The following is a 27390-nucleotide window of genomic DNA, read 5'->3' as shown; positions in this document are numbered from 1 at the left end:
GGTATCGGAGGGCCATCCTCAACATCAGACTCTTGGTACCGGAGGGCCATCCTCAACATCAGACTCTTGGTAATGGAGGGCCATCCTCAACATAATCAGACTCTTGGTAACGGAGGGCCATCCTCAACATCATCAGACTCTTGGTAACGGAGGGCCATCCTCATCATCAGACTATTGGTAACGGAGGGCCATCCTCAACATCATCAGACTCTTGGTAATGGATGGCAATCCTCAACATCAGTCTCTTGGTAACGGAGGGCCATCCTCAACATCAGACTCTTGGTAATGAAGGGCCATCCTCAACATCATTAGACTCTTGGTAACGGAGGGCCATCCTCAACATCATCAGACTCTTGGTAAAGGAGGGCCATCCTCAACATCAGTCTCTTGGTAATGGAGGGCCATCCTCAACATCATTAGACTCTTGGTAACGGAGGGCCATCCTCAACCTCATCAGACTCTTGGTAACGGAGGGCCATCCTCAACATCATCAGACTCTTGGTAACGGAGGGACATCCTCAACATTTTAGACTCTTGGTAACGGAGGGCCATCCTCAACATCATCAGACTCTTGGTAAAGGAGGGCCATCCTCAACATCAGACTCTTGGTAACGGAGGGCCATCCTCAACATCATCAGACTCTTGGTAACGGAGGGCCATCCTCAACATCATTAGACTCTTGGTAACGGAGGGCCATCCTCAACATCAGACTCTTGGTAACGGAGGGCCATCCTCATCATCATCAGACTCTTGGTAACGGAGGGCCATCCTCAACATCATCAGACTCTTGGTAACGGAGGGCCATCCTCAACATCATCAGACTCTTGGTAACGGAGGGCCATCCTCAACATCAGACTCTTGGTAATGGAGGGCCATCCTCAACATCATCAGACTCTTGGTAACGGAGGGCCATCCTCAACATCATCAGACCCTTGGTAACGGGAGGGCCATCCTCAACATCATCAGACTCTTGGTAACGGAGGGCCATCCTCAACATCATCAGACTCTTGGTAACGGAGGCCCATCCTCAACATCACCAGACTCTTGGTAACAGAGGGCCATCCTCAACATCAGACTCTTGGTAACGGAGGGCCATCCTCAACATCAGACTCTTGGTACCGGAGGGCCATCCTCAACATCAGACTCTTGGTAACGGATGGCCATCCTCAACATCATTAGACTCTTGGTAACGGAGGGCCATCCTCAACATCAAAGGACTCTTGGTAATGGAGGGCCATCCTCAACATCATCAGACTCTTGGTAACGGAGGGCCATCCTCAACATCATCAGACTCTTGGTAACGGAGGGCCATCCTCAACATCATCAGACTCTTGGTAGCAGAGGGCCATCCTCAACATCATCAGACTCTTGGTAACGGAGGGCCATCCTCAACATCATCAGACTCTTGGTATCGGAGGGCAATCCTCAACATCAGACTCTTGGTAACGGAGGGCCATCCTCAATATCAGACTCTTGGTAACGGAGGGCCATCCTCAACATCAGACTCTTGGTAACAGAGGTCCATCCTCAACATCATCAGACTCTTGGAAACGGAGGGCCATCCTCAACATCATCAGACTCTTGGTAACGGAGGGCCATCCTCAACATCATCAGACTCTTGGTAACGGAGGGCCATCCTCAACATCAGACTCTTGGTAACGGAGGGCCATCCTCATCATCAGACTTTTGGTAACGGAGGGCCATCCTCAACATCATCAGACTCTTGGTAACAGAGGGCCATCGTCAACATCATCAGACTCTTGGTAACGGAGGGCCATCCTCAACATCATCAGACTCTTGGTAACAGAGGGCCATCCTCAACATCATCAGACTCTTGGTAACGGAGGGCCATCCTCAACATCATTAGACTCTTGGTAACGGAGGGCCATCCTCAACATCAGACTCTTGGTAACGGAGGGCCATCCTCATCATCATCAGACTCTTGGTAACGGAGGGCCATCCTCAACATCATCAGACTCTTGGTAATGGAGGGCCATCCTCAACATCATCAGACTCTTGGTAACGGAGGGCCATCCTCAACATCAGACTCTGGGTAATGGATGGCCATCCTCAACATCATCAGACTCTTGGTAACGGAGGGCCATCCTCAACATCATCAGACTCTTGGTAATGGGAGGGCCATCCTCAACATCATCAGACTCTTGGTAACGGAGGGCCATCCTCAACATCATCAGACTCTTGGTAACGGAGGGCCATCCTCAACATCATCAGACTCTTGGTAACAGAGGGCCATCCTCAACATCAGACTCTTGGTAACGGAGGGCCATCCTCAACATCAGACTCTTGGTACCGGAGGGCCATCCTCAACATCAGACTCTTGGAAACGGAGGGCCATCCTCAACATCATTAGACTCTTGGTAACGGAGGGCCATCCTCAACATCAAAAGACTCTTGGTAATGGAGGGCCATCCTCAACATCATCAGACTCTTGGTAACGGAGGGCCATCCTCAACATCATCAGACTCTTGGTAACGGAGGGCCATCCTCAACATCATCAGACTCTTGTTAACGGAGGTCCATCCTCAACATCATCAGACTCTTGGTAACGGAGGGCCATCCTCAACATCATCAGACTCTTGGTAACGGAGGGCCATCCTCAACATCATCAGACTCTTGGTAACGGAGGGCCATCCTCAACATCAGACTCTTGGTAACGGAGGGCCATCCTCAACATCAGACTCTTGGTAATGGAGGGCCATCCTCAACATCATTAGACTCTTGGTAACGGAGGGCCATCCTCAACATCATCAGACTCTTGGTAACGGAGGGCCATCCTCAACATCAGACTCTTGGTAACGGAGGGCCATCCTCATCATCATCAGACTCTTGGTAACGGAGGGCCATCCTCAACATCATCAGACTCTTGGTAACGGAGGGCCATCCTCAACATCATCAGACTCTTGGTAACGGAGGGCCATCCTCAACATCAGACTCTGGGTAATGGAGGGCCATCCTCAACATCATCAGACTCTTGGTAACGGATGGCCATCTTCAACATCATCAGACTCTTGGTAACGGGAGGGCCATCCTCAACATCATCAGACTCTTGGTAACGGAGGGCCATCCTCAACATCATCAGACTCTTGGTAACGGAGGGCCATCCTCAACATCAGACTCTTGGTAACGGAGGGCCATCCTCAACATCAGACTCTTGGTACCGGAGGGCCATCCTCAACATCAGACTCTTGGTAACGGAGGGCCATCCTCAACATCATTAGACTCTTGGTAACCGAGGGCCATCCTCAACATCAAAGGACTCTTGGTAACGGAGGGCCATCCTCAACATCAGACTCTGGGTAATGGATGGCCATCCTCAACATCATCAGACTCTTGGTAACGGAGGGCCATCCTCAACATCATCAGACTCTTGGTAACGGGAGGGCCATCCTCAACATCATCAGACTCTTGGTAACGGAGGGCCATACTCAACATCATCAGACTCTTGGTAACGGAGGGCCATCCTCAACATCATCAGACTCTTGGTAACAGAGGGCCATCCTCAACATCAGACTCTTGGTAACGGAGGGCCATCCTCAACATCAGACTCTTGGTACCGGAGGGCCATCCTCAACATCAGACTCTTGGTAACGGAGGGCCATCCTCAACATCATTAGACTCTTGGTAACGGAGGGCCATCCTCAACATCAAAGGACTCTTGGTAATGGAGGGCCATCCTCAACATCATCAGACTCTTGGTAACGGAGGGCCATCCTCAACATCATCAGACTCTTGGTAACGGAGGGCCATCCTCAACATCATCAGACTCTTGTTAACGGAGGGCCATCCTCAACATCATCAGACTCTTGGTAACGGAGGGCCATCCTCAACATCATCAGACTCTTGGTAACGGAGGGCCATCCTCAACATCATCAGACTCTTGGTAACGGAGGGCCATCCTCAACATCAGACTCTTGGTAACGGAGGGCCATCCTCAACATCAGACTCTTGGTAATGGAGGGCCATCCTCAACATCATTAGACTCTTGGTAACGGAGGGCCATCCTCAACATCATCAGACTCTTGGTAACTGAGGGCCATCCTCAACATCAGACTCTTGGTAACGGAGGGCCATCCTCATCATCATCAGACTCTTGGTAACGGAGGGCCATCCTCAACATCATCAGACTCTTGGTAACGGAGGGCCATCCTCAACATCATCAGACTCTTGGTAACGGAGGGCCATCCTCAACATCAGACTCTGGGTAATGGAGGGCCATCCTCAACATCATCAGACTCTTGGTAACGGAGGGCCATCCTCAACATCATCAGACTCTTGGTAACGGGAGGGCCATCCTCAACATCATCAGACTCTTGGTAACGGAGGGCCATCCTCAACATCATCAGACTCTTGGTAACAGAGGGCCATCCTCAACATCAGACTCTTGGTAACGGAGGGCCATCCTCAACATCAGACTCTTGGTACCGGATGGCCATCCTCAACATCAGACTCTTGGTAACGGAGGGCCATCCTCAACATCATTAGACTCTTGGTAACGGAGGGCCATCCTCAACATCAAAGGACTCTTGGTAATGGAGGGCCATCCTCAACATAAGACTCTTGGTAACGGAGGGCCATCCTCAACATCAGACTCTTGGTACCGGAGGGCCATCCTCAACATCAGACTCTTGGTAACGGAGGGCCATCCTCAACATCATTAGACTCTTGGTAACGGAGGGCCATCCTCAACATCAAAGGACTCTTGGTAATGGAGGGCCATCCTCAACATCATCAGACTCTTGGTAACGGAGGGCCATCCTCAACATCATCAGACTCTTGGTAACGGAGGGCTGCCTCAACATCATCAGACTCTTGGTAACAGAGGGCCATCCTCAACATCATCAGACTCTTGGTAACGGAGGGCCATCCTCAACATCAGACTCTTGGTAACGGAGGGCCATCCTCAACATCAGACTCTTGGTACCGGAGGGCCATCCTCAACATCAGACTCTTGGTAACGGAGGGCCATCCTCAACATCAGACTCTTGGTAACGGAGGGCCATCCTCAACATCAGACTCTTGGTAACGGAGGGCCATCCTCAACATCATCAGACTCTTGGTAATGGAGGGCCATCCTCAACATCATCAGACTCTTGGTAACGGAGGGCCATCCTCAACATCATTAGACTCTTGGTAACGGAGGGCCATCCTCAACATCAGACTCTTGGTAACGGAGGGCCATCCTCATCATCATCAGACTCTTGGTAACGGAGTGCCATCCTCAACATCATCAGACTCTTGGTAACGGAGGGCCATCCTCAACATCATCAGACTCTTGGTAACGGAGGGCCATCCTCAACATCATCAGACTCTTGGTAAATGGAGGGCCATCCTCAACATCATCAGACTCTTGGTAACGGAGGGCCATCCTCAACATCAGACTCTTGGTAACGGAGGGCCATCCTCAACATCAGACTCTTGGTACCGGAGGGCCATCCTCAACATCAGACTCTTGGTAACGGAGGGCTATCCTCAACATCATTAGACTCTTGGTAACGGAGGGCCATCCTCAACATCAAAGGACTCTTGGTAATGGAGGGCCATCCTCAACATCATCTGACTCTTGGTAACGGAGGGCCATCCTCAACATCATCAGACTCTTGGTAACGGAGGGCCATCCTCAACATCAGACTCTTGGTAACGGAGGGCCATCCTCAACATCAGACTCTTGGTAACGGAGGGCCATCCTCAACATCAGACTCTTGGTAATGGAGGGCCATCCACAACATCATTAGACTCTTGGTAACGGAGGGCCATCCTCAACATCATCAGACTCTTGGTAACGGAGGGCCATCCTCAACATCAGACTCTTGGTAACGGAGGGCCATCCTCATCATCATCAGACTCTTGGTAACGGAGGGCCATCCTCAACATCATCAGACTCTTGGTAACGGAGGGCCATCCTCAACATCATCAGACTCTTGGTAACGGAGGGCCATCCTCAACATCAGACTCTGGGTAACGGAGGGCCATCCTCAACATCATCAGACTCTTGGTAACGGGAGGGCCATCCTCAACATCATCAGACTCTTGGTAACGGAGGGCCATCCTCAACATCATCAGACTCTTGGTAACGGAGGGCCATCCTCAACATCATCAAACTCTTGGTAACAGAGGGCCATCCTCAACATCAGACTCTTGGTAACGGAGGGCCATCCTCAACATCAGACTCTTGGTACCGGAGGGCCATCCTCAACATCAGACTCTTGGTAACGGAGGGCCATCCTCAACATCATTAGACTCTTGGTAACGGAGGGCCATCCTCAACATCAAAGGACTCTTGGTAATGGAGGGCCATCCTCAACATCATCAGACTCTTGGTAACGGAGGGCCATCCTCAACATCATCAGACTCTTGGTAACGGAGGGCCATCCTCAACATCATCAGACTCTTGGTAACGGAGGGCCATCCTCAACATCATCAGACTCTTGTTAACGGAGGGCCATCCTCAACATCATTAGACTCTTGGTAACGGAGGGCCATCCTCAACATCATCAGACTCTTGGTAACGGAGGGCCATCCTCAACATCATCAGACTCTTGGTAACGGAGGGCCATCCTCAACATCAGACTCTTGGTAACGGAGGGCCATCCTCAACATCAGACTCTTGGTAATGGAGGGCCATCCACAACATTAGACTCTTGGTAACGGAGGGCCATCCTCAACATCATCAGACTCTTGGTAACGGAGGGCCATCCTCAACATCAGACTCTTGGTAACGGAGGGCCATCCTCATCATCATCAGACTCTTGGTAACGGAGGGCCATCCTCAACATCATCAGACTCTTGGTAACGGAGGGCCATCCTCAACATCATCAGACTCTTGGTAACGGAGGGCCATCCTCAACATCAGACTCTGGGTAATGGAGGGCCATCCTCAACATCATCAGACTCTTGGTAACGGAGGGCCATCCTCAACATCATCAGACTCTTGGTAACGGGAGGGCCATCCTCAACATCATCAGACTCTTGGTAACGGAGGGCCATCCTCAACATCATCAGACTCTTGGTAACGGAGGGCCATCCTCAACATCATCAGTCTCTTGGTAACAGAGGGCCATCCTCAACATGATTCTTGGTAACGGAGGGCCATCCTCAACATCAGACTCTTGGTACCGGAGGGCCATCCTCAACATCAGACTCTTGGTAACGGAGGGCCATCCTCAACATCATTAGACTCTTGGTAACGGAGGGCCATCCTCAACATCAAAGGACTCTAGGTAATGGAGGGCCATCCTCAACATCATCAGACTCTTGGTAACGGAGGGCCATCCTCAACATCATCAGAATCTTGGTAACGGAGGGCCATCCTCAACATCATCAGACTCTTGTTAACGGAGGGCCATCCACAACATCATCAGACTCTTGGTAACGGAGGGCCATCCTCAACATCATCAGACTCTTGGTAACGGAGGGCCATCCTCAACATCATCAGACTCTTGGTAACGGAGGGCCATCCTCAACATCAGACTCTTGGTAACGGAGGGCCATCCTCAACGTCAGACTCTTGGTAATGGAGGGCCATCCTCAACATCATTAGACTCTTGGTAACGGAGGGCCATCCTAAACATCATCAGACTCTTGGTACCGGAGGGCCATCCTCAACATCAGACTCTTGGTAACGGAGGGCCATCCTCAACATCAGACTCTTGGTAACGGAGGGCCATCCTCAACATCATCAGACTCTTGGTAATGGAGGGCCATCCTCAACATCATCAGACTCTTGGTAACGGAGGGCCATCCTCAACATCAACCACTACATAATGTATCCTGTATAGGTCCTAGACATCAACCACTACATAATGTATCCTGTACAGGTCCTAAATATCAACCACTACATAATGTATCCTGTACAGGTCCTAAACATCAACCACTACATAATGTAACCTGTACAGGTCCTAAACATCAACCACTACATAATGAATCCTGTACAGGTCCTAAACATCAACCACTACATAATGTATCCTGTACAGGTCCTAAACATCACATCAACCACTATATAATGTATCCTGTACAGGTCCTAAACATCAACCACTCCATAAAGTAACCTGTACTAGTCCTAAACATCAACCACTATATAAAGTAACCTGTTGAGGTCCTAAACATCACACCAACCGCTATGTAATGTATCCTGTACAGGTCCTAAACATCAACCACTACATAATGTATCCTGAACAGGTCCTAAACATCAACCACTAGATAATGTATCCTGTACAGGTCCTAAACATCAATACTACATAATGTATCCTGTACAGGTCCTAAACATCAACCACTACATAATGTATCCTGTACAGGTCCTAAACATCAACCACTACATAATGAATCCTGTACAGGTCCTAAACATCAACCACTACATAATGTATCCTGTACAGGTCCTAAACATCAACCACTACATAATGTAACCTCTACAGGTCCTAAACATCAATACTACATAATGTATCCTGTACAGGTACTAAACATCAACCACCTCATAATGTAACCTGTACAGGTCCTAAACATCAACCACCTCATAATGTATCCTGTACAGGTCCTAAACATCAACCACTACATAATGTATCCTGTACAGGTCCTAAACATCAACCACTACATAATGTATCCTGAACAGGTCCTAAACATCAACCACTACATAATGTAACCTGTACAGGTCCTAAACATCAACCACTACATAATGTAACCTGTACAGGTCCTAAACATCAACCACTACATAATGTATCCTGTACAGGTCCTAAACATCACATCAACCACGACATAATGTATCCTGTACAGGTCCTAAACATCCTCAACATCATCAGACTCTTGGTAACGGAGGGCCATCCTCAACATCAGACTCTTGGTAACGGAGGGCCATCCTCAACATCATCAGACGCTTGGTAACGGAGGGCCATCCTCAACATTATCAGACTCTTGGTAACGGAGGGCCATCCTACACATTATCAGACTCTTGGTAAAGGAGGGCCATCCCTCAACATCAGACTCTTGGTAACGGAGGGCCATCCTCAACATCATCAGACTTTTGGTAATAGAGGGCCATCCTCAACATCATTAGACTCTTGGTAATGGAGGGCCATCCTCAACATCAGACTCTTGGTTACGGAGGGCCATCCTCAACATCAGACTCATGGTAACGGAGGCGCCATCCTCATCCATCATCAGACTCTTGGTAACGGAGGGCCATCCTCAACATCATCAGACTCTTGGTAACGGAGGGCCATCCTCAACATCATCAGACTCTTGGTAACGGAGGGCCATCCTCAACATCATCAGACTCTTGGTAACGGAGGGCCATCCTCAACATCATCAGACTCTTGGTAACGGAGGGCCATCCTCAACATCATCAAACTCTTGGTAACGGAGGGCCATCCTCAACATCATCAGACTCTTGGTAACGGAGGGCCATCCTCAACATCATCAGACTCTTGGTAATGGAGGGCCATCCTCAACATCATCAGACTCTTGGTAAACGGAGGGCCATCCTCAACAATCATTAGACTCTTGGTAACGGACGGGCCATCCTCAACATCAGACTCTTGGTAACGGAGGGGCCATCCTCATCATCATCAGACTCTTGGTAACGGAGTGCCATCCTCAACATCATCAGACTCTTGGTAACGGAGGGCCATCCTCAACATCATCAGACTCTTGGTAACGGAGGGCCATCCTCAACATCATCAGACTCTTGGTAAATGGAGGGGCCATCCTCAACATCATCAGACTCTTGGTAACGGAGGGCCATCCTAAACATCATTAGACTCTTGGTAACGGAGGGGCCATCCTCAACATCATCAGACTCTTGGTAACAGAGGGCCATCCTCAACATCAGACTCTTGGTAACGGAGGGCCATCCTCAACATCAGACTCTTGGTACCGGAGGGCCATCCTCAACATCAGACTCTTGGTAACGGAGGGCTATCCTCAACATCATTAGACTCTTGGTAACGGAGGGCCATCCTCAACATCAAAGGACTCTTGGTAAATGGAGGGCCCATCCTCAACATCATCTGACTCTTGGTAACGGAGGGCCATCCTCAACATCATCAGGACTCTTGGTAACGGAGGGCCATCCTCAACATCATCAGACTCTTGTTAACGGAGCGGCCATCCTCAACATCATTAGACTCTTGGTAACGGAGGGCCATCCTCAACATCATCAGACTCTTGGTAACGGAGGGCCATCCTCAACATCATCAGACTCTTGGTAACGGAGGGCCATCCTCAACATCAGACTCTTGGTAACGGAGGGCCATCCTCAACATCAGACTCTTGGTAATGGAGGGCCATCCACAACATCATTAGACTCTTGGTAACGGAGGGCCATCCTCAACATCATCAGACTCTTGGTAACGGAGGGCCATCCTCAACATCAGACTCTTGGTAACGGAGGGCCATCCTCATCATCATCAGACTCTTGGTAACGGAGGGCCATCCTCATCATCATCAGACTCTTGGGTAACGGAGGGCCATCCTCAACATCATCAGACTCTTGGTAACGGAGGGCCATCCTCAAACATCATCAGACTCTGGGTAACGGAGGGCCATCCTCAACATCATCAGACTCTGGGTAACGGGAGGGCCATCCTCAACATCATCAGACTCTTGGTAACGGGAGGGGCCATCCTCAACATCATCAGACTCTTGGTAACGGAGGGCCATCCTCAACATCATCAGACTCTTGGTAACAGAGGGCCATCCTCAACATCAGACTCTTGGTAACGGAGGGCCATCCTCAACATCAGACTCTTGGTACCGGAGGGCCATCCTCAACATCAGACTCTTGGTAACGGAGGGCCATCCTCAACATCATTAGACTCTTGGTAACGGAGGGCCATCCTCAACATCAAAGGACTCTTGGTAATGGAGGGCCATCCTCAACATCATCAGACTCTTGGTAACGGAGGGCCATCCTCAACATCATCAGACTCTTGGTAACGGAGGGCCATCCTCAACATCATCAGACTCTTGGTAACGGAGGGCCATCCTCAACATCATCAGACTCTTGTTAACGGAGGGCCATCCTCAACATCATTAGACTCTTGGTAACGGAGGGCCATCCTCAACATCATCAGACTCTTGGTAACGGAGGGCCATCCTCAACATCATCAGACTCTTGGTAACGGAGGGCCATCCTCAACATCAGACTCTTGGTAACGGAGGGCCATCCTCAACATCAGACTCTTGGTAATGGAGGGCCATCCACAACATCATTAGACTCTTGGTAACGGAGGGCCATCCTCAACATCATCAGACTCTTGGTAACGGAGGGCCATCCTCAACATCAGACTCTTGGTAACGGAGGGCCATCCTCATCATCATCAGACTCTTGGTAACGGAGGGCCATCCTCAACATCATCAGACTCTTGGTAACGGAGGGCCATCCTCAACATCATCAGACTCTTGGTAACGGAGGGCCATCCTCAACATCAGACTCTGGGTAATGGAGGGCCATCCTCAACATCATCAGACTCTTGGTAACGGAGGGCCATCCTCAACATCATCAGACTCTTGGTAACGGGAGGGCCATCCTCAACATCATCAGACTCTTGGTAACGGAGGGCCATCCTCAACATCATCAGACTCTTGGTAACGGAGGGCCATCCTCAACATCATCAGACTCTTGGTAACAGAGGGCCATCCTCAACATCAGACTCTTGGTAACGGAGGGCCATCCTCAACATCAGACTCTTGGTACCGGAGGGCCATCCTCAACATCAGACTCTTGGTAACGGAGGGCCATCCTCAACATCATTAGACTCTTGGTAACGGAGGGCCATCCTCAACATCAAAGGACTCTAGGTAATGGAGGGCCATCCTCAACATCATCAGACTCTTGGTAACGGAGGGCCATCCTCAACATCATCAGAATCTTGGTAACGGAGGGCCATCCTCAACATCATCAGACTCTTGTTAACGGAGGGCCATCCTCAACATCATCAGACTCTTGGTAACGGAGGGCCATCCTCAACATCATCAGACTCTTGGTAACGGAGGGCCATCCTCAACATCATCAGACTCTTGGTAACGGAGGGCCATCCTCAACATCATCAGACTCTTGGTAACGGAGGGCCATCCTCAACATCATCAGACTCTTGGTAACGGAGGGCCATCCTCAACATCAGACTCTGGGTAACGGAGGGCCATCCTCAACATCATCAGACTCTTGGTAACGGGAGGGCCATCCTCAACATCATCAGACTCTTGGTAACGGAGGGCCATCCTCAACATCATCAGACTCTTGGTAACGGAGGGCCATCCTCAACATCATCAGACTCTTGGTAACAGAGGGCCATCCTCAACATCAGACTCTTGGTAACGGAGGGCCATCCTCAACATCAGACTCTTGGTACCGGAGGGCCATCCTCAACATCAGACTCTTGGTAACGGAGGGCCATCCTCAACATCATTAGACTCTTGGTAACGGAGGGCCATCCTCAACATCAAAGGACTCTTGGTAATGGAGGGCCATCCTCAACATCATCAGACTCTTGGTAACGGAGGGCCATCCTCAACATCATCAGACTCTTGGTAACGGAGGGCCATCCTCAACATCATCAGACTCTTGGTAACGGAGGGCCATCCTCAACATCATCAGACTCTTGTTAACGGAGGGCCATCCTCAACATCATTAGACTCTTGGTAACGGAGGGCCATCCTCAACATCATCAGACTCTTGGTAACGGAGGGCCATCCTCAACATCATCAGACTCTTGGTAACGGAGGGCCATCCTCAACATCAGACTCTTGGTAACGGAGGGCCATCCTCAACATCAGACTCTTGGTAATGGAGGGCCATCCACAACATCATTAGACTCTTGGTAACGGAGGGCCATCCTCAACATCATCAGACTCTTGGTAACGGAGGGCCATCCTCAACATCAGACTCTTGGTAACGGAGGGCCATCCTCATCATCATCAGACTCTTGGTAACGGAGGGCCATCCTCAACATCATCAGACTCTTGGTAACGGAGGGCCATCCTCAACATCATCAGACTCTTGGTAACGGAGGGCCATCCTCAACATCAGACTCTGGGTAATGGAGGGCCATCCTCAACATCATCAGACTCTTGGTAACGGAGGGCCATCCTCAACATCATCAGACTCTTGGTAACGGGAGGGCCATCCTCAACATCATCAGACTCTTGGTAACGGAGGGCCATCCTCAACATCATCAGACTCTTGGTAACGGAGGGCCATCCTCAACATCATCAGACTCTTGGTAACAGAGGGCCATCCTCAACATCAGACTCTTGGTAACGGAGGGCCATCCTCAACATCAGACTCTTGGTACCGGAGGGCCATCCTCAACATCAGACTCTTGGTAACGGAGGGCCATCCTCAACATCATTAGACTCTTGGTAACGGAGGGCCATCCTCGACATCAAAGGACTCTAGGTAATGGAGGGCCATCCTCAACATCATCAGACTCTTGGTAACGGAGGGCCATCCTCAACATCATCAGAATCTTGGTAACGGAGGGCCATCCTCAACATCATCAGACTCTTGTTAACGGAGGGCCATCCTCAACATCATCAGACTCTTGGTAACGGAGGGCCATCCTCAACATCATCAGACTCTTGGTAACGGAGGGCCATCCTCAACATCATCAGACTCTTGGTAACGGAGGGCCATCCTCAACATCAGACTCTTGGTAACGGAGGGCCATCCTCAACGTCAGACTCTTGGTAATGGAGGGCCATCCTCAACATCATTAGACTCTTGGTAACGGAGGGCCATCCTAAACATCATCAGACTCTTGGTACCGGAGGGCCATCCTCAACATCAGACTCTTGGTAACGGAGGGCCATCCTCAACATCAGACTCTTGGTAACGGAGGGCCATCCTCAACATCATCAGACTCTTGGTAATGGAGGGCCATCCTCAACATCATCAGACTCTTGGTAACGGAGGGCCATCCTCAACATCAACCACTACATAATGTATCCTGTATAGGTCCTAGACATCAACCACTACATAATGTATCCTGTACAGGTCCTAAATATCAACCACTACATAATGTATCCTGTACAGGTCCTAAACATCAACCACTACATAATGTAACCTGTACAGGTCCTAAACATCAACCACTACATAATGAATCCTGTACAGGTCCTAAACATCAACCACTACATAATGTATCCTGTACAGGTCCTAAACATCACATCAACCACTATATAATGTATCCTGTACAGGTCCTAAACATCAACCACTCCATAAAGTAACCTGTACTAGTCCTAAACATCAACCACTATATAAAGTAACCTGTTGAGGTCCTAAACATCACACCAACCGCTATGTAATGTATCCTGTACAGGTCCTAAACATCAACCACTACATAATGTATTCTGAACAGGTCCTAAACATCAACCACTAGATAATGTATCCTGTACAGGTCCTAAACATCAATACTACATAATGTATCCTGTACAGGTCCTAAACATCAACCACTACATAATGTATCCTGTACAGGTCCTAAACATCAACCACTACATAATGAATCCTGTACAGGTCCTAAACATCAACCACTACATAATGTATCCTGTACAGGTCCTAAACATCAACCACTACATAATGTAACCTCTACAGGTCCTAAACATCAATACTACATAATGTATCCTGTACAGGTACTAAACATCAACCACCTCATAATGTAACCTGTACAGGTCCTAAACATCAACCACCTCATAATGTATCCTGTACAGGTCCTAAACATCAACCACTACATAATGTATCCTGTACAGGTCCTAAACATCAACCACTACATAATGTATCCTGAACAGGTCCTAAACATCAACCACTACATAATGTAACCTGTACAGGTCCTAAACATCAACCACTACATAATGTAACCTGTACAGGTCCTAAACATCAACCACTACATAATGTATCCTGTACAGGTCCTAAACATCACATCAACCACGACATAATGTATCCTGTACAGGTCCTAAACATCCTCAACATCATCAGACTCTTGGTAACGGAGGGCCATCCTCAACATCAGACTCTTGGTAACGGAGGGCCATCCTCAACATCATCAGACGCTTGGTAACGGAGGGCCATCCTCAACATTATCAGACTCTTGGTAACGGAGGGCCATCCTCAACGTCAGACTCTTGGTAATGGAGGGCCATCCTCAACATCATTAGACTCTTGGTAACGGAGGGCCATCCTCAACATCATCAGACTCTTGGTACCGGAGGGCCATCCTCAACATCAGACTCTTGGTAACGGAGGGCCATCCTCAACATCAGACTCTTGGTAACGGAGGGCCATCCTCAACATCATCAGACTCTTGGTAATGGAGGGCCATCCTCAACATCATCAGACTCTTGGTAACGGAGGGCCATCCTCAACATCAACCACTACATAATGTATCCTGTATAGGTCCTAGACATCAACCACTACATAATGTATCCTGTACAGGTCCTAAATATCAACCACTACATAATGTATCCTGTACAGGTCCTAAACATCAACCACTACATAATGTAACCTGTACAGGTCCTAAACATCAACCACTACATAATGAATCCTGTACAGGTCCTAAACATCAACCACTACATAATGTATCCTGAACAGGTCCTAAACATCACATCAACCACTATATAATGTATTCCTGTACAGGTCCTAAACATCAACCACTCCATAAAGTAACCTGTACTAGTCCCTAAACATCAACCACTATATAAAGTAACCTGTTGAGGTCCTAAACATCACACCAACCACTATGTAATGTATCCTGTACAGGTCCTAAACATCAACCACTACATAATGTATCCTGAACAGGTCCTAAACATCAACCACTAGATAATGTATCCTGTACAGGTCCTAAACATCAATACTACATAATGTATCCTGTACAGGTCCTAAACATCAACCACTACATAATGTATCCTGTACAGGTCCTAAACATCAACCCACTACATAATGAATCCTGTACAGGTCCTAAACATCAACCACTAAATAATGTATCCTGTACAGGTCCTAAACATCAACCACTACATAATGTAACCTCTACAGGTCCCAAACATATATACTACATAATGTATCCTGTACAGGTACTAAACATCAACCACCTCATAATGTAACCTGTACAGGTCCTAAACATCAACCACTACATAATGTATCCTGTACAGGTCCTAAACATCAACCACTACATAATGGTATCCTGTACAGGTCCTAAACATCAACCACTACATAATGTATCCTGAACAGGTCCTAAACATCAACCACTACATAATGTAACCTGTACAGGTCCTAAACATCAACCACTACATAATGTAACCCTGTACAGGTCCTAAACATCAACCACTACATAATGTATCCTGTACAGGTCCTAAACATCACATCAACCACGACATAATGTATCCTGTACAGGTCCTAAACATCCTCAACATCATCAGACTCTTTGGTAACGGAGGGCCATCCTCAACATCAGACTCTTGGTAACGGAGGGCCATCCTCAACATCATCAGACGCTTGGTAACGGAGGGCCATCCTCACCATCATCAGACTCTTGGTAACGGAGGGCCATCCTACACATTATCAGACTCTTGGTAAAGGAGGGGCCATCCTCAACATCAGACTCTTGGTAACGGAGGGCCATCCTCAACATTTCATCAGACTTTTGGTAATAGAGGGCCATCCTCAACATCATTATACTCTTGGTAATGGAGGGCCATCCTCAACATCAGACTCTTGGTTACGGAGGGCCATCCTCAACATCAGACTCATGGTAACGGAGGGCCATCCTCATCATCATCAGACTCTTGGTAACGGAGGGCCATCCTCAACATCATCAGACTCTTGGTAACGGAGGGCCATCCTCAACATCATCAGACTCTTGGTAACGGAGGGCCCATCCTCAACATCATCAGACTCTTGGTAACGGAGGGCCATCCCTCAACATCATCAGTCTCTTGGTAACGGAGGGCCATCCTCAACATCATCAAACTCTTGGTAACGGAGGGCCATCCTCAACATCATCAGACTCTTGGTAACGGAGGGCCATCCTCAACATCATCAGACTCTTGGTAACGGAGGGCCATCCTCAACATCATCAGACTCTTGGTAACGGAGGGCCATCCTCAACATCATCAGACTCTTGGTAACGGAGGGGCCATCCTCAACATCATCAGACTCTTGGTAACGGAGGGCCATCCTCAACATCATCAGACTCTTGGTAACGGAATGGCCATCCTCAACATTATCAGACTCTTGGTAACGGAGGGGCCATCCTCAACATCATCAGACTCTTGGTAACGGAGGGCCATCCTCAACATCATCAGACTCTTGGTAATGAGGGCCATCCTCAACATACTCAGACTTTTGGTAACGGAGGGCCATCCACTCCATCATCAGACTCTTGGTAACGGAGGGCCATCCTCAACATCAGACTCTTGGTAACAGAGGGCCATCCTCAACATCATCAGACTCTTGGTAACGGAGGGGCCATCCTCAACATCATCAGACTCTTGGTAACAGAGGGCCATCCTCAACATCAGACTCTTGGTAACGGAGGGCCATCCTCAACATCAGACTCTTGGTAACGGAGGGCCATCCTCAACATCATCGGACTCTTGGTAACGGAGGGCCATCCTCAACATCAGACTCTTGGTAACGGAGGGCCATCCTCAACATCAGACTCTTGGTAATGGAGGGCCATCCACAACATCATTAGACTCTTGGTAACGGAGGGCCATCCTCAACATCATCAGACTCTTGGTAACGGAGGGCCATCCTCAACATCAGACTCTTGGTAACGGAGGGCCATCCTCATCATCATCAGACTCTTGGTAACGGAGGGCCATCCTCAACATCATCAGACTCTTGGTAACGGAGGGCCATCCTCAACATCATCAGACTCTTGGTAACGGAGGGCCATCCTCAACATCAGACTCTGGGTAATGGAGGGCCATCCTCAACATCATCAGACTCTTGGTAACGGAGGGCCATCCTCAACATCATCAGACTCTTGGTAACGGGAGGGCCATCCCTCAACATCATCAGACTCTTGGTAACGGAGGGCCATCCTCAACATCATCAGACTCTTGGTAACGGAGGGCCATCCTCAACATCATCAGACTCTTGGTAACAGAGGGCCATCCTCAACATCAGACTCTTGGTAACGGAGGGCCATCCTCAACATCAGACTCTTGGTACCGGAGGGCCATCCTCAACATCAGACTCTTGGTAACGGAGGGCCATCCTCAACATCATTAGACTCTTGGTAACGGAGGGCCATCCTCAACATCAAAGGACTCTTGGTAATGGAGGGCCATCCTCAACATCATCAGTCTCTTGGTATAGGAGGGCCATCCTCAACATCATCAGACTCTTGGTAACGGAGGGCCATCCTCAACATCATCAGACTCTTGTTAAAGGAGGGCCATCCTCAACATCATCAGACTCTTGGTAACGGAGGGCCATCCTCAACATCATCAGACTCTTGGTAACGGAGGGCCATCCTCAACATCATCAGACTCTTGGTAACGGAGGGCCATCCTCAACATCAGACTCTTGGTAACGGAGGGCCATCCTCAACGTCAGACTCTTGGTAATGGAGGGCCATCCTCAACATCATTAGACTCTTGGTAACGGAGGGCCATCCTCAACATCATCAGACTCTTGGTACCGGAGGGCCATCCTCAACATCAGACTCTTGGTAACGGAGGGCCATCCCTCAACATCAGACTCTTGGTAACGGAGGGCCATCCTCAACATCATCAGACTCTTGGTAATGGAGGGCCATCCTCAACATCATCAGACTCTTGGTAACGGAGGGCCATCCTCAACATCAACCACTACATAATGTATCCTGTATAGGTCCTAGACATCAACCACTACCATAATGTATCCTGTACAGGTCCTAAATATCAACCACTACATAATGTATCCTGTACAGGTCCTAAACATCAACCACTACATAATGTAACCTGTACAGGTCCTAAACATCAACCACTACATAATGAATCCTGTACAGGTCCTAAACATCAACCACTACATAATGTATCCTGTACAGGTCCTAAACATCACATCAACCACTATTATAATGTATCCTGTACAGGTCCTAAACATCAACCACTCCATAAAGTAACCTGTACTAGTCCTAAACATCAACCACTATATATAAAGTAAACCTGTTGAGGTCCTAAACATCACACCAACCACTATGTAATGTATCCTGTACAGGTCCCTAAACATCAACCACTACATAATGTATCCTGAACAGGTCCTAAACATCAACCACTAGATAATGTATCCTGTACAGGTCCTAAACATCAATACTACATAATGTATCCTGTACAGGTCCTAAACATCAACCACTACATAATGTATCCTGTACAGGTCCTAAACATCAACCACTACATAATGAATCCTGTACAGGTCCTAAACATCAACCACTAAATAATGTATCCTGTACAGGTCCTAAACATTAACCACTACATAATGTAACCTCTACAGGTCCCAAACATCAATACTACATAATGTATCCTGTACAGGTACTAAACATCAACCACCTCATAATGTAACCTGTACAGGTCCTAAACATCAACCACTACATAATGTATCCTGTACAGGGTCCTAAACATCAACCACTACATAATGTATCCTGTACAGGTCCTAAACATCAACCACTACATAATGTATCCTGAACAGGTCCTAAACATCAACCACTACATAATGTAACCTGTACAGGTCCTAAACATCAACCACTACATAATGTAACCTGTACAGGTCCTAAACATCAACCACTTACATAATGTATCCTGTACAGGTCCTAAACATCACATCAACCACGACATAATGTATCCTGTACAGGTCCTAAACATCCTCAACATCATCAGACTCTTGGTAACGGAGGGCCATCCTCAACATCAGACTCTTGGTAACGGAGGGCCATCCTCAACATCATCAGACGCTTGGTAACGGAGGGCCATCCTCAACATCATCAGACTCTTGGTAACGGAGGGCCATCCTACACATTATCAGACTCTTGGTAAAGGAGGGCCATCCTCAACATCAAAGGACTCTTGGTAATGGAGGGCCATCCTCAACATCATCAGTCTCTTGGTATAGGAGGGCCATCCTCAACATCATCAGACTCTTGGTAACGGAGGGCCATCCTCAACATCATCAGACTCTTGTTAAAGGAGGGCCATCCTCAACATCATCAGACTCTTGGTAACGGAGGGCCATCCTCAACATCATCAGACTCTTGGTAACGGAGGGGCCATCCTCAACATCATCAGACTCTTGGTAACGGAGGGCCATCCTCAACATCAGACTCTTGGTAACGGAGGGGCCCATCCTCAACGTCAGACTCTTGGTAATGGAGGGCCATCCTCAACATCATTAGACTCTTGGTAACGGAGGGCCATCCTCAACATCATCAGACTCTTGGTACCGGAGGGCCATCCTCAACATCAGACTCTTGGTAACGGAGGGCCATCCTCAACATCAGACTCTTGGTAACGGAGGGCCATCCTCAACATCATCAGACTCTTGGTAATGGAGGGCCATCCTCAACATCATCAGACTCTTGGTAACGGAGGGCCATCCTCAACATCAACCACTACATAATGTATCCTGTATAGGTCCTAGACATCAACCACTACATAATGTATCCTGTACAGGTCCTAAATATCAACCACTACATAATGTATCCTGTACAGGTCCTAAACATCAACCACTACATAATGTAACCTGTACAGGTCCTAAACATCAACCACTACATAATGAATCCTGTACAGGTCCTAAACATCAACCACTACATAATGTATCCTGTACAGGTCCTAAACATCACATCAACCACTATATAATGTATCCTGTACAGGTCCCTAAACAACAACCACTCCATAAAGTAACCTGTACTAGTCCTAAACATCAACCACTATATAAAGTAACCTGTTGAGGTCCTAAACATCACACCAACCACTATGTAATGTATCCTGTACAGGTCCTAAACATCAACCACTACATAATGTATCCTGAACAGGTCCTAAACATCAACCACTAGATAATGTATCCTGTACAGGTCCTAAACATCAATACTACATAATGTATCCTGTACAGGTCCTAAACATCAACCACTACATAATGTATCCTGTACAGGTCCTAAACATCAACCACTACATAATGAATCCTGTACAGGTCCTAAACATCAACCACTATAATAATGTATCCTGTACAGGTCCTAAACATCAACCACTACATAATGTAACCTCTACAGGTCCCAAACATCAATACTACATAATGTATCCTGTACAGGGTACTAAACATCAACCACCTCATAATGTAACCTGTACAGGTCCTAAACATCAACCACTAGATAATGTATCCTGTACAGGTCCTAAACATCAATACTACATAATGTATCCTGTACAGGTCCTAAACATCAACCACTACATAATGTATCCTGTACAGGTCCTAAACATCAACCACTACATAATGAATCCTGTACAGGTCCTAAACATCAACCACTAAATAATGTATCCTGTACAGGTCCTAAACATCAACCACTACATAATGTAACCTCTACAGGTCCCAAACATCAATACTACATAATGTATCCTGTACAGGTACTAAACATCAACCACCTCATAATGTAACCTGTACAGGTCCTAAACATCAACCACTACATAATGTATCCTGTACAGGTCCTAAACATCAACCACTACATAATGTATCCTGTACAGGTCCTAAACATCAACCACTACATAATGTATCCTGAACAGGTCCTAAACATCAACCACTACATAATGTAACCTGTACAGGTCCTAAACATCAACCACTACATAATGTAACCTGTACAGGTCCTAAACATCAACCACTACATAATGTATCCTGTACAGGTCCTAAACATCACATCAACCACGACATAATGTATCCTGTACAGGTCCTAAACATCCTCAACATCATCAGACTCTTGGTAACGGAGGGCCATCCTCAACATCAGACTCTTGGTAACGGAGGGCCATCCTCAACATCATCAGACGCTTGGTAACGGAGGGCCATCCTCAACATCATCAGACTCTTGGTAACGGAGGGCCATCCTACACATTATCAGACTCTTGGTAAAGGAGGGCCATCCTCAACATCAAAGGACTCTTGGTAATGGAGGGCCATCCTCAACATCATCAGTCTCTTGGTATAGGAGGGCCATCCTCAACATCATCAGACTCTTGGTAACGGAGGGCCATCCTCAACATCATCAGACTCTTGTTAAAGGAGGGCCATCCTCAACATCATCAGACTCTTGGTAACGGAGGGCCATCCTCAACATCATCAGACTCTTGGTAACGGAGGGCCATCCTCAACATCATCAGACTCTTGGTAACGGAGGGCCATCCTCAACATCAGACTCTTGGTAACGGAGGGCCATCCTCAACGTCAGACTCTTGGTAATGGAGGGCCATCCTCAACATCATTAGACTCTTGGTAACGGAGGGCCATCCTCAACATCATCAGACTCTTGGTACCGGAGGGCCATCCTCAACATCAGACTCTTGGTAACGGAGGGCCATCCTCAACATCAGACTCTTGGTAACGGAGGGCCATCCTCAACATCATCAGACTCTTGGTAATGGGAGGGCCATCCTCAACATCATCAGACTCTTGGTAACGGAGGGCCATCCTCAACATCAACCACTACATAATGTATCCTGTATAGGTCCTAGACATCAACCACTACATAATGTATCCTGTACAGGTCCTAAATATCAACCACTACATAATGTATCCTGTACAGGTCCTAAACATCAACCACTACATAATGTAACCTGTACAGGTCCTAAACATCAACCACTACATAATGAATCCTGTACAGGTCCTAAACATCAACCACTACATAATGTATCCTGTACAGGTCCTAAACATCACATCAACCACTATATAATGTATCCTGTACAGGTCCTAAACAACAACCACTCCATAAAGTAACCTGTACTAGTCCTAAACATCAACCACTATATAAAGTAACCTGTTGAGGTCCTAAACATCACACCAACCACTATGTAATGTATCCTGTACAGGTCCTAAACATCAACCACTACATAATGTATCCTGAACAGGTCCTAAACATCAACCACTAGATAATGTATCCTGTACAGGTCCTAAACATCAATACTACATAATGTATCCTGTACAGGTCCTAAACATCAACCACTACATAATGTATCCTGTACAGGTCCTAAACATCAACCACTACATAATGAATCCTGTACAGGTCCTAAACATCAACCACTAAATAATGTATCCTGTACAGGTCCTAAACATCAACCACTACATAATGTAACCTCTACAGGTCCCAAACATCAATACTACATAATGTATCCTGTACAGGTACTAAACATCAACCACCTCATAATGTAACCTGTACAGGTCCTAAACATCAACCACTACATAATGTATCCTGTACAGGTCCTAAACATCAACCACTACATAATGTATCCTGTACAGGTCCTAAACATCAACCACTACATAATGTATCCTGAACAGGTCCTAAACATCAACCACTACATAATGTAACCTGTACAGGTCCTAAACATCAACCACTACATAATGTAACCTGTACAGGTCCTAAACATCAACCACTACATAATGTATCCTGTACAGGTCCTAAACATCACATCAACCACGACATAATGTATCCTGTACAGGTCCTAAACATCCTCAACATCATCAGACTCTTGGTAACGGAGGGCCATCCTCAACATCAGACTCTTGGTAACGGAGGGCCATCCTCAACATCATCAGACGCTTGGTAACGGAGGGCCATCCTCAACATCATCAGACTCTTGGTAACGGAGGGCCATCCTACACATTATCAGACTCTTGGTAAAGGAGGGCCATCCTCAACATCAGACTCTTGGTAACGGAGGGCCATCCTCAACATCATCAGACTTTTGGTAATAGAGGGGCCATCCTCAACATCATTATACTCTTGGGTAATGGAGGGCCATCCTCAACATCAGACTCTTGGTTACGGAGGGCCATCCTCAACATCAGACTCATGGTAACGGAGGGCCATCCTCATCATCATCAGACTCTTGGTAACGGAAGGGCCATCCTCAACATCATCAGACTCTTGGTAACGGAGGGCCATCCTCAACATCATCAGACTCTTGGTAACGGAGGGGCCATCCTCAACATCATCAGACTCTTGGTAACGGAGGGCCATCCTCAACATCATCAGACTCTTGGTAACGGAGGGGCCATCCTCAACATCATCAAACTCTTGGTAACGGAGGGCCATCCTCAACATCATCAGACTCTTGGTAACGGAGGGCCATCCTCAACATCATCAGACTCTTGGTAACGGAGGGCCATCCTCAACATCATCAGACACTTGGTAACGGAGGGCCATCCTCAACATCATCAGACTCTTGGTAACGGAGGGGCCATCCTCAACATCATCAGACTCTTGGTAACGGAGGGCCATCCTCAACATCATCAGACTCTTGGTAACGGATGGCCATCCTCAACATTATCAGACTCTTGGTAACGGAGGGCCATCCTCAACATCATCAGACTCTTGGTAACGGAGGGCCATCCTCAACATCATCAGACTCTTGGTAATGAGGGCCATCCTCAACATACTCAGACTTTTGGTAACGGAGGGCCATCCACTCCATCATCAGACTCTTGGTAACGGAGGGCCATCCTCAACATCAGACTCTTGGTAACAGAGGGCCATCCTCAACATCATCAGACTCTTGGTAACGGAGGGCCATCCTCAATATCATCAGACTCTTGGAAACGGTGGGCCATCCTCAACATCATTAGACTCTTGGTAACGGAGGGCCATCCTCAACATTATCAAACTCTTGGTAACGGAGGGCCATCCTCAACATCATCAGACTCTTGGTAATGAGGGCCATCCTCAACATACTCAGACTCTTGGTAACGGAGGGCCATCCTCACCATCATCAGACTCTTGGTAACGGAGGGCCATTCTCAATTTCATCAGACTCTTGGTAACGGAGGGCCATCCTCAACATCAGACTCTTGGTAACGGAGGGCCATCCTCAACATCATCAGACTCTTGATAACGGAGGGCCATCCTCAACATCAGACTCTTGGTAATGGAGGGCCATCCTCAACATCATCAGACTCTTGGTAACGGAGGGCCATCTTCAACATCATCAGACTCTTGGTAATGGAGGGCCATCCTCAACATCATCAGACCCTTGGTAACTGAGGGGCCATCGTCAACATCATCACACTCTTGGTAACGGAGGGCCATCCTCAACATCATCAGACTCTTGGTAACGGAGGGCCATCGTCATCATCAGACTCTTGGTAACGGAGGGCCATCCTCAACATCATCAGACTCTTGGTAACGGATGGCCATCCTCAACATACTCAGACTCTTGGTAACGGAGGGCCATCCTCAACATCATCAGACTCTTGGTAACGGAGGGCCATCCTCAACATCATCAGACTCTTGATAACGGAGGGCCATCCTCAACATCAGACTCTTGGTTAATGGAGGGCCATCCTCAACATCATCAGACTCTTGGTAACGGAGGGCCATCTTCAACATCATCAGACTCTTGGTAATGGAGGGCCATCCTCAACATACTCAGACTCTTGGTAACGGAGGGCCATCCTCAACATCATCAGACTCTTGGTAACGGAGGGCCATCCTCAACATCATCAGACTCTTGGTAACGGAGTGCCATCCTCAACATCATCAGACTCTTGGTAACGGAGGGCCATCCTCAACATCATCAGACTCTTGGTAACGGAGGGCCATCCTCAACATCATCAGACTCTTGGTAACGGAGGGCCATCCTCAACATCATCAGACTCTTGGTAACAGAGGGCCATCCTCAACATCAGACTCTTGGTAACGGAGGGCCATCCTCAACATCAGACTCTTGGTACCGGAGGGCCATCCTCAACATCAGACTCTTGGTAACGGAGGGCCATCCTCAACATCAGACTCTTGGTAACGGAAGGCCATCCTCAACATCATCAGACTCTTGGTAATGGAGGGTTATCCTCAACATCATCAGACCCTTGGTAACGGAAGGCCATCCTCAACATCATCAGACTCTTGGTAACAGAGGGCCATCCTCAACATCATCAGACTCTTGGTAACGGAGGGCCATCCTCAACATCATCAGACTCTTGGTAATGGAGGGCCATCCTCAACATCATCAGACTCTTGGTAACGGAGGGCCATCCTCAACATCAGACTCTTGGTAACGGAGGGCCATCCTCAACATCATCAGACTCTTGGTAACGGAGGGCCATCCTCAACATCATCAGACTCTTGGTAACGGAGGGCCATCCTCAATATCATCAGCCTCTTGGTAACGGAGGGCCATCCTCAACATCATCAGACTCTTGGTAACGGAGGGCCATCCTCAACATCATTAGACTCTTGGTAACGGAGGGCAATCCTCAACATTATCAAACTCTTGGTAACGGAGGGCCATCCTCAACATCATCAGACTCTTGGTAATGAGGGCCATCCTCAACATACTCAGACTCTTGGTAACGGAGGGCCATCCACTCCATCATCAGACTCTTGGTAACGGAAGGCCATCCTCAACATCAGACTCTTGGTAACAGAGGGCCATCCTCAACATCATCAGACTCTTGGTAACGGAGGGCCATCCTCAATATCATCAGACTCTTGGAAACGGTGGGCCATCCTCAACATCATTAGACTCTTGGTAACGGAGGGCCATCCTCAACATCATCAGACTCTTGGTAATGAGGGCCATCCTCAACATACTCAGACTCTTGGTAACGGAGGGCCATCCTCACCATCATCAGACTCTTGGCAACGGAGGGCCATCCTCAATTTCATCAGACTCTTGGTAACGGAGGGCCATCCTCAACATCAGACTCTTGGTAACGGAGGGCCATCCTCAACATCATCAGACTCTTGGTAACGGAGGGCCATCCTCAACATCAGTCTCTTGGTAACGGAGGGCCATCCTCAACATCAGACTCTTGGTAACGGAGGTCCATCCTCAACATCATCAGACTCTTGGTAACGGAGGGCCATCCTCAACATCATCAGACTCTTGGTAACGGAGGGCCATCCTCAACATCATCAGACTCTTGGCAACGGATGGCCATCCTCAACATACTCAGACTCTTGGTAACGGAGGGCCATCCTCAACATCATCAGACTCTTGGTAACGGAGGGCCATCCTCAACATCATCAGACTCTTGATAACGGAGGGCCATCCTCAACATCAGACTCTTGGTAATGGAAGGCCATCCTCAACATCATCAGACTCTTGGTAACGGAGGGCCATCTTCAACATCATCAGACTCTTGGTAATAGAGTGCCATCCTCAACATCATCAGACCCTTGGTAACGGAGGGCCATCGTCAACATCATCACACTCTTGGTA

Source organism: Salmo salar, chromosome 01 (assembly GCF_965601325.2).
Source record: "Salmo salar chromosome 01, fSalSal1, whole genome shotgun sequence".
In the NCBI taxonomy this organism is placed as follows: domain Eukaryota; kingdom Metazoa; phylum Chordata; class Actinopteri; order Salmoniformes; family Salmonidae; genus Salmo; species Salmo salar.
The sequence above is the reverse complement of the archived record's forward strand: the minus strand, read 5'-3'. Positions refer to the sequence as shown.